This window comes from Oryx dammah, unplaced genomic scaffold, assembly GCF_014754425.2.
Source record: "Oryx dammah isolate SB20612 unplaced genomic scaffold, SCBI_Odam_1.1 HiC_scaffold_27, whole genome shotgun sequence".
NCBI lineage: Eukaryota > Metazoa > Chordata > Mammalia > Artiodactyla > Bovidae > Oryx > Oryx dammah.
Genome location: NW_024070211.1, coordinates 118,853,359 through 118,868,510, shown reverse-complemented (window position 1 = coordinate 118,868,510; position 15,152 = coordinate 118,853,359). Strand labels below are relative to the sequence as shown.

Genomic DNA, 15,152 nt, shown 5'->3' with positions numbered 1-15,152 from the left:
CAACGAAGCTCCGAATGGTCCCGCCTTACTCGCCCCAGGGTGTGTGCTTCGCAAGTCCCCGCCTGGTGAACCGTCGCCAGCTCCCGTGCGCGGGAGAGGCGTTGGCGGGTCCGACCCCGGGGGTCCGCGGCCAGGCCGGACGCCGGGCGTCTGCCGAGCCAGGCCCGAGCCCAGCCCCGGCCCGGCGCGTCCCGCGGGCTCCGGGCACACGCCCCTCACCTGGGCGAGGCAGGGCGCGCAGGCGCCCAGCGCGGGGGCCGCGGCGGGAGCCTCAGCCCCGCGCCCGCCCGAGTTGGACAGTTCCGGGGCCGCACCCGGCCGAGCTGTCGCCGCCGCCGCCTGGGCTGCCGCAGACCGCGGGAGAGCGTCTGCGCGGAGCCCCAGCGCAGCCCCGGCGGGACCGCCGCCGCCGCCCGAGAGCGAGCAACAGCTTCTTGGCTGGAAGAGCCACTGCCCCCAAGCACCAGCGGCCCGCGCGCGAAGGTAAGCTCCGGGCGCCCAGCCCAGCCGGGCCGGGCGCCCCCCGAACGGGCGCCGCCTTCCCACGGGCCCCCGCCCGCCTCCACTGGCGAGCCGGCACCTGGGCGCGCCGCCCGAGGGAAGGGCCGCCGGGAGCCCCCCTCCCGACGGAGTTTGCACTTTGTCCCGCGGTCCCACTTGTAGAGGAGGATGCCCGGCCGCCGCTTGCCCGGGCTGTGGGCTGAGGCTCCAGTGAGCTTCTGGAGTTAGGACTGGGTCGTGGAAGCCGGAGGCGTGGAGGCGTCCCCGGTGTGGGCTCTTGGGCTCCAGTGCACCCAGACCGAGGGAGGATGGAGCAGGGCAGAGGAGAGCACCCGTCTGTGGTTAGCCGCAGTGCCTCCGCCACCTGGGCTGGACGCCTCTCCCTTTAGTACAGGGAAATGGGTAGTTTGGGGACAGAGGTGTGGGAGGAAGATAGCAACTGAAGCTTGGGATCCAGAAAGAGTTCTCCAGATGATTGAAGGTGAAATGGGGGCGGCGAAGCAGAAAGAAGGTCTCCAAAGTTTGTACTTGCTGGGAGCCCTAGGAAGAGTGGGGGTGGGGAGGTTCGGTTACCAAGCTGCAGGTGAAGGTGTCAGCACGGGATGGGAGGACACGGTGGGACTGCGGAAGGGACAAGGAGAAGGGGAGGGGAGGACCATCTGCTTTGCCACGGTTGTTTGCGGGGGCCCCTGGGGAGAAGGAGAGCTGGCAGGACGCTGATTCCCTGGATCCTTCCACAGGCTCTGGAGGACACACAGTTTTTATGGAGAACCTGGGCGTGGGGGGGATGCTGTGGTCCTTCAAGGAAAATAAATTGCCTTCATGCCCCTACACCCATAAGTAAAAAATAAACAGTTTTGGAATGCCCTCAAAAGTTCTTGGATTAGGGAACGCGTCTTCATTTTCCTCATTTTCATGCAGAAATGTGATTTGCGGTTCTCTTTGGTTTTGCTTTGCTCAAGAGCATCTCACCAAGGTGAATGCAAACTTAGTTAAGATGTGGCAAAAGATGCTCAAACAGAAGAAATAAAACATTTGTGTTGAAGGGCCCAGCTTAAAGCTTAGAAACTGGCAGCTACAGAATAGTGCATGAAGCTGTTAAAAAAAAAAAAAGCATTTGTCAAATTAAAAAGAAGGGTTTTTCACAAAGTAAACTATGTGTTAGATACAGGATTTGGCTGGAAAGAACTCCTTAAGTATTTCAGGGCCCAATTTCTCGGGTTTTCAGAGTCTTTTCATCTTATTTTGATGCCATATGTGCAATGAGTCTATGTGCTATCTCTTCTCTTCCCTGTAACAGATAAATGCCCTTAGAATGCAAATACGCATTGAAAGTTATGTTGTTACCTTAGGTTCTTAAGGTGGAAAAAATATTTGACTAAAGTGTTGGTTGTAGTTCAAATTTTATATTCTTATAAAATCAAGTATTTGTAGATTTATAATTTACACTCCTACTTGTTTCCAGGAGTGATTTGAGGAAGCTTGGAATGAAAACCACAAATCAAAAAGCTGTTCTTATAGATCTGCTTGACCTCCCTTGGATACATTTGTAGTAAAAACGCATTTGAGAAGGTGAATTCTCCTAATAAAGGAAAAATTACTGTTCTCTCTGGAGTCATCCTTGTGATATAAATGTTTTGCAGTATAATTCCTTAAGTATTCCATTTACATTGTATTGTTTTACATTATGTAAGTGATCTCTTTAAAGAAATTTAATAACCATTAAATAGCATCTATATTAAAATAATGTTGATATTTTGCAGTATTTTACCAATATATAGATTCCCATAGCAAAAAAAAAAAAAAGTGAATTTTATGTGTTCTTCTTGAATTGAGGCAATCAAGGGAGGGGTCTCCTCTACAGTCAAACCAGAGAAGGAACTGTCATTAGTACTTGTCACCCAAACATGGCCAATTAGACCTGTCAGCAGTTGGAGGGTAACTTTATAAAGTGCAACTATTATGTGAGAATTCATTAGAGTGTTCTCAGCATTTTTTCCCTCAGGCTGGTGACCTGGCTCAGAGACAAGAAAACCAAAAAAATCCTCCAAAACAAACACAATTCCAAAAGGTGAAATGGCTACATAGATAATGCTTTGTGGAGCTCCTACCATGGAAGAATCTAAAATCCATGGACTACCTCCCCAGCTTTAGATTTTTTTTTTCTTCCAGCTGAGTTTGAAGATATCATTGCTCAGTTTTAAACAGGAACAATTTATATTTTTAAAAAACGACCAATGAGTTTACTTCTCACTGGAGTGACTGCTTTATTTGTGAAAATCTTTGTTCACAGAAATAAAGAGCAAAATTGGCTTTCTGCCGTGTGTATAAAATCCCATGTCTTCGAAGAGCTGAAGAGCGAGGAGAGTTTGTCCCACTGCTTTTTATTTGCTTCTGGGTTTTTACTGTGACCCCCCCCCCACTATTTCACTATATTTTACCACCTTTCTGACTCCATCTCTGTTCCTGAGCGTCTCATACAGACTTTTTATCCTCCTTTTTCTGTTTTTTTCTTCTGCAGATTTTTCTTGATCTTCTTTTCCATATAGATGACCTCTTTTTACTCTTTCGCATGTGACTTTTTATTCCTTGGTTTCCTCTTATTGTTGCTAGGTTATTTCCACTTTCTCTCCTAAATTTCATTTTGACATTTGAACCACCCATGAGGGGCCTTTATATTATTTTCAGGTGCTTCAAATCTAGCAGGTGTAGCTCTAATCAGTATCATTCTCCTTACGTGAACAAGGGTGACTCTCTGTCAATTTCTATAGTTCTCAGTCACCTAGAACCTTTCCAATTTATTTTCTTCCCACACATAATTCACAGACAAATGCTGTCTCCACGATGCCTTACAATGCCACCTTCTCTACCTTTTTACTGCCACTGTGACTGCCTTTGTTCAGACTCCACTTTTCTCCTTCTAGAGACTACCAGGATGTCTTCCTGACTAGTTTCCCATCTCCAGCCTCTCTCATTTTCAATCCATTTTACACTCAGTTTGCAGAATAAGCTCCTTAAAGCAGAGCCACGCTCAGTCACTGGCTAATAAACTTCTCAGTGCTCTACCAAGTGATATATAAACCTCTCTCTTGTCTGACATTTCAGGCCATTTGCAGTCTAGCCCCAGAGTAGCTCCACATTTTTTACTTTGATCTCATAGATTCATTCATGATTTAATTTATTCAGTAGATATTTGAGTACTGACTACATGCCAGGCAGAGCTATAGGTAATAATTCTAGAAGCAATACAATATACCTTGTATATTGCTCAGTGATATGCTTCAAGTTTTCTTTTTCACTGGTGGGGTCCACTGTAAGAATATCTTATGTGGTTGATAAGGGGCCCCAGTAATCCCACTGGCCTCCCTTCCCTTAGTCTCTGAGGCATCATCACAGACTCATGAGTCTCTGTGAAGTGACTGGAGAATCACTGCTCTAGATGAAGGCAGTGTTCCCTCTGTACACAGCAGTCTTCCGCTTGTGCCGTTTGTCTGCCTGGAGCAGACCTTTCCGCTTCTCCATTACCATTTCCATCTGTCAGAGAGTCCGTGCAATTGCTCCACAGATCCTGATCTCCCTCTAAACTTCAGCTTCTGCTCTTCCACACCTGGCTACACTTTGCTTGGTCTCCCCTTGGAGCACAAATCCTGGTCTTCCTTAGGTGCACGCCCTTTTTGTTTTCTGCCCTAAGGGCATCAGGCTAACCAAGCCTGGGCTCAATCCTTCATTTCCAGAAAAACCCAGCTCACGGCCTGGCTTCTCATGGGGCCGCAACAAATAATTTAGTCAGATTGATGTCTGCTTGGCTACTTAGTTCTTTAGTCCACCTTCTGCCTGTAACAGTTGTTTGTTTTTTATGCGTCAGTTTGCTTCTTACAGTAGAGCCAGTGCTTTGCAAACTTGAATATGCATCTAAATCATGAGAGGATCTAATTAAAATGCAGCTTTTGGTTCAGCAGATCTGGCAGGGCTGAGAGGCTGCATATCGACACGTTTCTCGATGATATTGAAAGAGCTGATCCTCAAACCACACTTTGAGTAGCAAGGTAGTAGTTCATGCTTCCTTGGCTTGTGGGTTTCTGGCCCTTCCTCCCTGCCAAGTGATTTTGCTGCAGCTACTGTTTGCTTTGATATTAGATGATTTTGTAAATACTTCAGGTCTCGCCATGCTTCCCATAGCTGAATGGAAGGTGCCATTATTCCCTTGTATTTCCCCCTTATTGTGTTGATAAAGTATCACGATGGCTAGTTCTCCCTATCTTATTTTTTTTTCTGGCCAGTTCCTTTGCTTTGTTATATATTTCTTCTCATTTCCCATTGTTTTCAGATTATGCCTGTTCTCCTTTCTCATTCTGCTATGATTTTTGTTGTTGTTCCTTTGCTCTCTCTGGTTCTTGAAATTCTCTTTGGATGCCTTGGCTGACTCCCTGCCCCAACTGTTTTCCAACTGCTTCCAATTTTTTTTTTTTTTCTATGAAAGGAGCACTGACACGGGGGTGCAGATTCCAGCTCTCGGTCTCCCTTTACTGCTCACATGAAACGTTGGCAAAGCTCTTTCTTTTCTGGACTCCTCCCTGTGGATGGACTGTGTGGGTTACACGGCTTCCTGGGTCTGCTTCAGCACCAGACGCCATGTGGGATCCTCACGTGGGGCAGAAGTGCAGGTTGAGGGAGGAAATAAGGATATTCTGATGATGCTGGTGTTGGTGCCTGCTCCCAGCCAGTGTTTTGTTCCAGGTAAACAATTTGAATTTGTGTTGTTCTCTCACTACTCAGAGAAAGACTCATATTAAGAAAATAACTATTCTTTGGCCTTTGCTAATCCAGTTGTTTTCAACTGTGGCTTCACACTAAACTGAGGAGTCCTTGAAAAAAAAAATACTGGCATTCTTAGCCTACCTCAAGGGAATGATTTAATTTATCAGTATTTCTTTAAGTCTCCCTAAGTGATTCCAATCTGCAGCCTGGGTGGAGAACTACAGGATCTGAGGGCAGTGAGGAGTGGCGCTCGAGAACATAGCGTCGTGCTGAGTCAAACCCTGGCTTTGCTCCTCACCAGCCTTGAGAGCTTGGGGATGTTACTTAAACTTAGGGCCTTGATTTCTTGATCTGTGAAGTGGGTTGACTCGGTTGTTGTGAGGAATATGTGAGAGCCAGAGGTGCAGTACTGTGTGCACTGTGCTTTATCATGACAATTATTCTAGTACATTTTATATCTGTTGATCACTAAAGGGTCAGTCATCTTGCCTTAACAGTTAATACTCTCACCCTCTGCTCAACTTTAATATATTCAGCACAGTATAATCACTTTGAAAGGAAATTTATGAGCATATTTTTCAGAAGTAGAAAAAATACAGCAGAAGGCGTACATATTAATAAAAACCAGTCACTTTTTTGTATTTGATGCATTTGGTATGCCACATCAACTGTATCATCTCATAAATAGTACAGATGAATTAAAATACATACAAACTGATACAAAAAGATGACCAGGCTTTCATACATACTTCCTGAAAAATGACTTAGCCCTTTAATAAAGACAGTTCTATCAACAAATAGAAAGGATTGAATATCATGAGTCTTAGAGAGCATTTTATTTTAGAAATAAATATGAATGTGCTAAACATGTCTAAGTTTATAATGCAAAATGAAATTTAAAAATAAGAAAAGCACACACAGAGAGAACCTATCTTATGCAAGCTAAAGCTAGTCAACTTTTTCTTCTCTTTTTGGCTGAGATTCTGAAATAGCCATTATACTGTTATGTCATTAGCCAATCAAAATTGGACATAACCAATATTAATTGAGAACCTATATCCCCCCCTTTTTTCTGGACACATCTGAAAACAAATAAAAGGGGTATTCACTAGTTCCAGTGGGCCTGGCATAGGGACTCAATCATGAATATCAGGAGTTGTTAGGCTAATGAATTTTGGGTTTGAAGGAAATGCAGATGGGTACGATTTTTCATCTTTTTCTCTTAGAATAGAATGTTTTATCTCTGCATTATTTGCTTTTGATCAGTAAGAGTATTTTTCAATGAAATCTTCACTAATGTTTATTCTCCATATTGTCATTGTACTTTAGAAAATAACACAAGTTAGGAGATACTATGAAATTTTTAAAAGAACTTTTGAGTCACGCTAGGGAAAGGACCATTGTGAGAAATGATTAGCTAATTCATTTAAATCTTTGTTTTAATATAGTCATGTTAAAATTGTATAAAATTCTACATACAGTTGTGATTTTTGATGTGTGTTAGTTAAAGTATTTGGTCTATTACGTATGGTATTCAGAATCTACAGACCTGGACTCTTGGTCAGCTTAAACTGTTCACTAATCATTAGAGTTCAGATTCTAATTTATCTCAGGCTTGGTGTTGGAGAAGACTCTTGAGAGTCCCTTGGACTGCAAGGAGATCCAACCAGTCCATTCTGAAGGAGATCAGCCCTGGGATTTCTTTGGAAGGAATGATGCTAAAGCTGAAGTTCCAGTACTTTGGCCACCTCATGTGAAGAGTTGACTCATTGGAAAAGACTGTGATGCTGGGAGGGATTGGGGGCAGGAGGAGAAGGGGACGACAGAGGATGAGATGGCTGGATGGCATCACCGACTCGATGAACGTGAGTCTGAGTGAGCTCCGGGAGATGGTGATGGACAGGGAGGCCTGGCATGCTGTGATTCATGGGATCGCAAAGAGTCGGACACGACTGAGCGACTGAACTAAACTGAATACATTGCTATTTCTGTGAAATATTAGTTAGGGATGTGGAAATGACTACTATTCAGTCAGAGAAAATTATTGTGTGTCTTGGGTTAAAAGGAATTTTTTTGCAATATTTATCCTTCATAAATTAGAGAAGTGAGACCTGTATAGAATCTAGGAAATTTAAAATCTGAGCCTAGGAATGATAAAGGTTACAAATAAAGGTAGAAAAAGTCCGCTAATATTAACACTAGAATTTAAATTTCACCCAGAAATTGTGTGGACTCTATCCTGTCCTTCAATTTGATACTTTCAGTTCAGTTCAGTTGCTTAGTCGTGTCCAACCCTGAGCGACCCTAAGGACTGCAGCACGCCAGGCTTCTCTGTCCATCACCAACTCCTGGAGCTTACTTAAACTCATGTCCATCAAGTCGGTGATGCCATCCAACCATCTCATCCTTTGTCATCCCCTTCTCCTCCTGCCTTCAATCTTTCCCAGCATCAGGGTCTTTTCTAATGAGTCAGTTCTTCACATCAGGTGGTCAAAGTATTGAGTTTCAGCTTTAGCATCAGTCCTTCCAATGAATATTCAAGACTGATTTCCTTTAGGATGGACTGGTTGGATCTCCTTGCAGTCCAGGGGACTCTCAAGAGTCTTCTCCAACACCACAGTTCAAAAGCATCTATTCTTCGGCGCTCAGCCTTCTTCACAGTCCAACTCTCACATCCATGCATGACTACTGGAAAAACCATAGCTTCCCTGGTGGCTCAGATGGTAAAGCATCTGCCTGCAATGCGGGAGACCCGGGTTCGATTCCTGGGTCAGGAAGATCCCCTAGAGAAGGAAATGGCAATCCACTCCAGCACTCTTGCCTGGAAAATCCCATGGACGGAGGAGCCTGATAGGCTACAGTCCATGGGGTCTCAAAAAGAGTCAGACACGACTGAGCGACTTTACTTTACTTAAATAGCTTTGACTAGACAGACCTTTATTGGCAAAGTAATGTCTCTGTCTCTGCTTTTTAATATGCTGTCAAGGTTGGTCATAGCTTTTCTTCCAAGGAGCAAGCGTCTTTTTAATTTCAGGGCTGCAGTCACCAGCCGCAGTAATTTTGGAGCCTAAGAAAAGAAAGTCTCTCTCACTGTTTCCATTGTTTCCCTATCTATTTGGCATGAAGTGATGGGACTGGATGCCATGATCTTAGTTTTCTGAATGTTGAGCTTTAAGCCAACTTTTTCACTCTCCTCTTTCACTTTCATCAAGAGGCTCTTTAGTTCTTCACTTTCTGCCATAAGGGTGGTGTCATCTGCATATCTGAGGTTATTGATGTTTCTCCCAGCAATCTTGATTCCAGCTTGTGCTTCATCCAGCCCAGCATTTCTCATGATGTACTCTGCATATAAGTTAAATAAGCATCATAGAATATAAGTTAAATAAGCATCAGGTAGGATAATCCTTACCTGTTCCTCCTGTTGGAGGGCAGAATAGAATGTGATTTGATACTTTAGAGGTGGGAAAGCTCCCTCACAATCTTAGAGAGAAGCATTACCTTGTATGTCATGAAAATTATAATATTGAGAATAGGAATAGCATAAAATGCTATTGGTTGTATACGTATAAATATACCTGTATATAAGCACCAGTATATTTTGATTATATATGTATGAGATGATTTTACTTTAAGCAATTGGTTGTTATGCATGGTCTTTAATAATATTTGGAGATGCTGATGATTAAACAAAACTTCCCACACTTGTTGCACTATTGAAGGTGGGAAGTAGGATAGTCTAATGGTTAAGTTCAGCTTCTGGAGTCAGACTTTGTGAATGCAAATTCCAGCTTCTCTAGTCATGAGCTGTGTGATTTTTGACCCAGTTAATCAACCTATCTGTGCTTTAGTTTCCCAAGTCTAGGAGACAATAAAGGAAACTTTAAAGGGATTATTGTCAGGTAAAAATGAGATAATACAGATAACACACTTAGCAAAGTTCTCTGCTACAGAACTACATGAAGTTCTACAGCGCTCACAGAGCTAGTCGTTATTATAAACTATACAGTTTAGCAATTAATATCAACTACTTCATAGATACACTCATTTCTTAGCCAAGAGAATTTTTGCAACTCTGATTTTTGAGCCTTCTGTTTGAAACTGACTTCTTATTTTTAAAATTATACATGTCTTTGTTCACTTGTCTATTTTTCCTTGTTGACTTTAGGAGAACAATGAAATGGAAGGGAGAACAGAGGTGGAATTGTAAGCACTACAGAAACTCTTGAAAACATGTAACTGTGTGAAACACAGGCAGATTTTTAACAGCAAAATATATAACTTGGGTTTTAGATTTTTGGAAAGACCAAGTGACTTAAAACGTTGCTTCTGCATGAATTTGCTTTGTGAACCCTGTGTGCACGTGTAAACCTGGAATGTTTGGAAGTGACCCAAATCAGAGCGAGATCCAGGTATGGGAGCCAGGTTATGTAACCAGTGTCTGCGTAACCAGGGCGGACTCATTCAAGGACAGTCTCTTCTCAGGTGCCCTAGTTGTAGTTGAATAGTCACCTGGATCCTCCTGGGTTCACAGACATTTATTTTAACACCTGAATTGGATTTTCTGTATTGGAATTTAGACAACAAAATAATTAGCAAGAAAAAGACATAATTGGTAAACTACATACAGCCTTACCAAAGAGTTTAAGTCTGTATATACCTAATTACTACATGTATGATTCATCATGCTCACCTTCACTTCCACAGAAATAAAAATGTCAAGACTCAGAGTGTGGAAGGTAAAATCTTAGTCTTGTTTCTCTTTCACATAGCCGCCTTCTTGGGTCCCCAACATGTGGCCACCAGGCTGGTCCTAAGACCTCTCTATTGCAGTGACTCTTGGACTTTTAGCATGAAAGAAAGCCTAGAGAACTTGCAAAAAATGCAGATTCCTGGAATTCATCCTTGAAGTTTCTGACTCAGAAGTCTGAAGGTAGGATCCAGGAATACAAATATTTTTTTTTTAATTGAAGTGCAGTTAATTTACAATGTTACATTAATTTCAAGTATACATCAAAGTGATTCAGTTTATATACATATATATATACACACACATATTTTTTTTTCAGATTCTTATATAAGATATCGCGTATAGTTCCCTATGCTATACAGTAGATCCTTATTGTTTACCTGTTTTACATATAGTAGTGTGTGTATATTAATCCCAAACTCTGGAATCTAAACTTTTTATCCAAATATTTTATAAGAATCACAGTTGATTCACAGACCACACTTGGAAATCAGTATTAATTTTCTAGAGGAGCACTAGTTTCAACCTGGGGTGCATATCAGAATTCCTGTGGTCTAAGTGAAGCCCAGTGAAATATGCCCAGCTCTGTCCCTCCACGCTGCATGGACCACTGCTGTGAGCCATCCGTGTGGCCTCCGTCTTGTGTGAATTCTAGAGAACCAGGCTGAGGTCTCTCATCGGCTACCCACTGGCCTTTACCCACAGATTTTCATCCACTGTGATTCTCCACGGTGATATGGACCACTGGCCACGACCTCAGTATCCCTGTGAGCTCGCTTGTGATACTCAGATTCCAGGGTCCAAACGTAACCCTCCAAAGTCGAAAAAAGAAATGATGGGAGGTAAGGTCTTGGAGCCAGAATTTCTCCCCTCTTCCACAGATGACAGTCGTGCTTTGGTGGAGTTCTCTAGCCAGGTCTCTATGGCGCTCCAGACAACCCCAGGGGCTGTGGTAACCACCTGGAGTGTAGTGACATGTAGTCGATACAGAGACCACCACGACTGCTGAATGTCAGCAGTGTCTCTCCCCTTGCACTGCTCCAGCCCTCTCCCTTCTTTGCCTCCTGGGAATGCCACTTCCCCTGTCCTTGTGGTTTTCTGGTGGGAAACAGAAGCTCCTTCTCTCTGGTCTCTTCTTGTCTACCACCCTCTTCCACAACTGCCAGGTAGAGGCCAGATGACTATGCCAAGTATGCGGACGTGATGGCACAAGTTCAAACTACCACTGTCTTGGCAGAAGGACCCCTGTAAGCCCTTCATACCCTTGAAGTCTTTCTTGCCTCCTTGTATAGACCTTACCTAAGCAAGGTTTAAATTTGTTGAGAATTTCACAGGCTCTCGGATCTACTGTCTTCTTACACTGCATTGGCAAAGGAACAGTATAACGTACCCTTGGTTGGCAGGGGGATAGGCAATCTGGTCTTTATAAATATCTGATTTCTTGAAATGTTTCTGAATTATCAAGAATTAAAGCAAGAAAAATGTTTACTGTGTTTGGGTAATAGTTTTGAGTCTTCAGTGTGTGTACTTCAATAGTACAAATAATTCAAAATGCAAATTATAGCATGTTTTAGTGTTGCTGTATAAAATAATAAAGAAACTGTATAAAATAGTAAAAGGAGGGAGGGGACATATGTATACCTATGGCTAATTCATATTGCTATATGACAGAAACCAGCACCATATTGTAAAGCAACTATCCTCTAATTAAAAATAAATAAATTTTTAGAAAGTGACATTAAAGATGATGAACAACTCTCTTGCTGATTATTTGAAAAGCCAGCAATAGTGTTCTGTCTTGTTAAATAGATTTTTAATTTTAATTTTATTTATTTACTTTTTGGCTGTGCTGGGTCTTTGTTGCTTCAGACTTTCTCTGTTGGCAGCGAGCAGGGGCTGCTCCTTGTGCAGGTTGGGCTTCTCACTGGAGTTCCACAACAAGTTCTCTCACTGTGGAACATGGGCTCTGGGCTCTGGGGCTTCGGTGGTTGTGACCTATGGGCTCTGTAGCTGCAGCACACAGGCATAGTTGCTCCTCAGCCTGTGGGGTCTTCCTGGATCAAACCCACCTCCTCTGCATTAGCAGGCAGATTCTTAATGGCTGGAGCACCAGAGAAGTCCCAAATAACTTTTTTTTTTTTTTTTTTTTTTAGAAAAACAAAATCTATAAAGCCCCAGGGAGTGATTGAGGGTTAGGTTTAACATCTTCTCATTGCAAGATCATATTACTATGGAGCCCTGCATCCAGCCTGACGCAGCCCTCCTAGATGACCACTTCTCTCCTCAGTGATAAGGAAAGCTCACTGGCAACTTAAGGGAGCAAGGTTTGTTGAAGGTGAGTGACTGGCAAAAAGATATACCTACCTGGAAAATGATAGCACCAATCAAATTAGATGAGAAAGGGAGTTATGCGTACAGGAGAGCACAGTGTTACAGGTCTTCTCCAGAGGTAATTATTGGTCTTGTGGCAGTTCATTTTCTAACACGAGGGGAAAACAATTAAAAGGCAACCTCTGAACTGCCCCGTCCGGCTATATGCTCAATAATGGTGGTGGTTGGAGAGGCCCTCCCTCCAGAGGGTGGAGTTGTAACTGTCTCTGGGGCGTGTGCTTAGTTGGAAGGAGGTGCCACACCTGAGGCCTCTCAGACTAGCCCAGATCTTTGTTTCTGATGACACTAGAAGCATGATTTCAGCACCGGTTGAAGCCACTCTCAGCAGCCCAGCATGAAGAAAGGCCCAGAGCAGAATCTCTGTGAGCTCCTCACCCCACCCCCATGACTGCTGTCTCCCAACCTCCTTTAGCGACAGGACGAGGCATGCCGGCTGCTGCCAGAATAGGTGGCTTTGAACAGACATGCGGCAGTCTACAAACACCGGAAGGGATGACACGTGCACAAAGTAGGTTCATTTTTCCAAGGTTCCAGCAGCCCCGACCAGATTCAGTGGGCAGGATGGTAAGGAGGCAGATTTGAAATCAACACAGGAAGAACTTTCTAGTGATTCAAACTGTCCCGTAATAGCCTTGAGGTTTCAAGCTCGCTTCAGCTGTCACTGTGCAGTGGATGAGAAGACCAGCCACCAGAAACAACAACAACAAAACAATGGGAATTTCTCTGGTGGTCCAGTGGCTAAGACTCTGTGCTCCCAGTACAGGGGGCATGGGTTCGATTCCTAGTCAAGGAACTAGGTCTCACATGCCTCAACTAAGAGTTCATATGTAGCAAGTAAAAAGATCCCACATGCTGCAACTAAGGATCCCACTTGCCATTATGAACATTGAAGATTTCATGTGCTGCAGCTAAGACCCAGTGCAGCCAAATAAGTAAATAAAAAACACACCTAAGGGTAGCTGCAACTATCATTTAAAAAAAAAAGAAAAGAAACAACAATAAGAAGATCTGGCACTGCACGGAAACTTGACTAGGTTGATCACTGCAATCGGTGCCCTTCTTGGCACTATTGATAAACCAGTTAACTATAGGCAGTGGAGTGGGACATATAAGAAAAAAGGTAGGAGAGACGTGAGAGAATAGTTACGATGTCTTTGTGCCCCAGATTATTAAGCACATTGCTTTTATTGAGCATCTACTATGTGCCAGGGCTTCCCTAGTGGTTCAGCTGGTAAAGAATCCACCTGCAATGCTGGAGACCTTCATTCAACCCCTGGGTTGGGAAGATCCCCTGGAGAAGGGAACAGCTACCTACTTCGGTTTTCTGGCTTGGAGAATTCCATGAACTGTGTAGTCCATGGGGTCACAAAGAGTCAAACTCTACTGAGAGACACTCACTTTCACTATGTGGCAGAACATTATATCATTTAAGAGCCAAAAGGCACAAGATCCCTGTGTGTCCCCTCTTAGCCAGAATTCTGCAATTGTTTTTCTGTGCCTCGCATGAAGGTCAAGCCCTGTGGTCATCCTCAGTGACTTTCCATAGGCTGTCCTAAGTATTCATCATATTTGAGCTAAACTCCTTGATGATCTTTTCATGTCCTTATATCATATTTTCTGTTTCTCTCATGGTGCTTGCAACATTAGATTTTTAACAGTCAGTTTGTACTGATTGTATTGATTTTTTCCTTACTAGACAGTAAGCTCTTTGAAAGCAGACCTTAGTCATCCAATTAATGACTGAGTATCTAGAAACAGTGAATTCTAGTATCTGTTGACTGAGTATTTGATTACTCCTCTTATTTCATCCTGTTCCCAAAAGAAATATCTAGGAGGAATTTTATCCTCAAGTTAAGGACCTAAGAGGAAAAATACCGGAATACACTTTATTCTCCTGGCCCTGCCTTTCCAGTTCTAATCACATCCTAAGTGCCTATCCCATTCATTCTATTCCAGGGGAAGAGCAGAAGATACTAAAGAGAATGAGGTAGAAAAAAATGCCCAATATTAGAGAAGGGGAAAATCACTTTTTGTGTAACTCCTTTATCAACTCAACTAGAAGTATTGCCTTCAGCAGCACTAGTGGTAGGATGAGGAGAAAATCCTGCTCCTGATGTTAACCAGCTGTGTGACCGAGCACTAGTCCTGTGACCACCTTGCTATTTCTTCTCAGTAAAATGAAGAGTTTGCCCAGGCAGTTTTCAGGGGTTCATTCTGGTCCATGCGTGCATGCAGAGTTGCTTCAGTTGTGGTCTGACTCTGAGACCCAGTGGTCTGTAGCCCGCCAGGCTCTGCTGTCTGTGGCATTCTCCAGGCAAGAATGCTGGAGTGGGTTGCCATGCTCTCCTCCAGGGGATCTTCCCGACCCAGGGCTTGAACCCCTGTCTCCTGCATTGCAGGTGGTTCTCGACCACTAGTACCACCGGGGAAGCCCCTATTCCACTCCAGTACACTGTACATCATAATGTCTTTTCCCTTCCAAGGTTTTCTGAAGTTCTTTTCCTCTTCATAGTATTCTCCTGAATAATCAAGAATACAGAATGATATTGATGAGAAACAATATTGAGAGGTGACATTGGAATAAAACCATGTTTGTGATCTGACACATCTAAATTGAGTCCCTGCTGTATGACTTTGGGCAAATTATCATCATCTCCAAGCTGAAGATTCGTGTCCTGTAAAACAGGCATGTTATTCTGCATTTCCTAGGATTGTAGGACTCAGTGAAATAATGGATATGAAGTGCTGATTCTAT

At 43.4% G+C, this 15,152-nt stretch overlaps 1 protein-coding gene and 1 non-coding gene across 4 annotated transcripts in view; both read left to right on the top strand.

Moving 5' to 3' along the window:
• Nucleotides 1-351: 351 nt before the first annotated feature.
• The window catches only part of ZNF385B (zinc finger protein 385B), a 480,885-nt gene continuing 466,084 nt past the window's right edge, over nt 352-15,152 (top strand). For 2 of the 3 annotated variants that reach the window (XM_040227729.1, XM_040227731.1), the window contains exon 1: nt 421-483. The gene's annotated coding sequence lies outside the window, so the exon portion shown is untranslated. Of the gene's footprint in view, nt 484-15,152 lie in introns of all 3 variants that reach the window. The other variant, XM_040227730.1, reaches the window with a different exon arrangement.
• Nucleotides 8,646-8,772, top strand: LOC120855193. The gene has a single exon (XR_005719167.1). It is a non-coding gene; the product is annotated as a U8 small nucleolar RNA (small nucleolar RNA).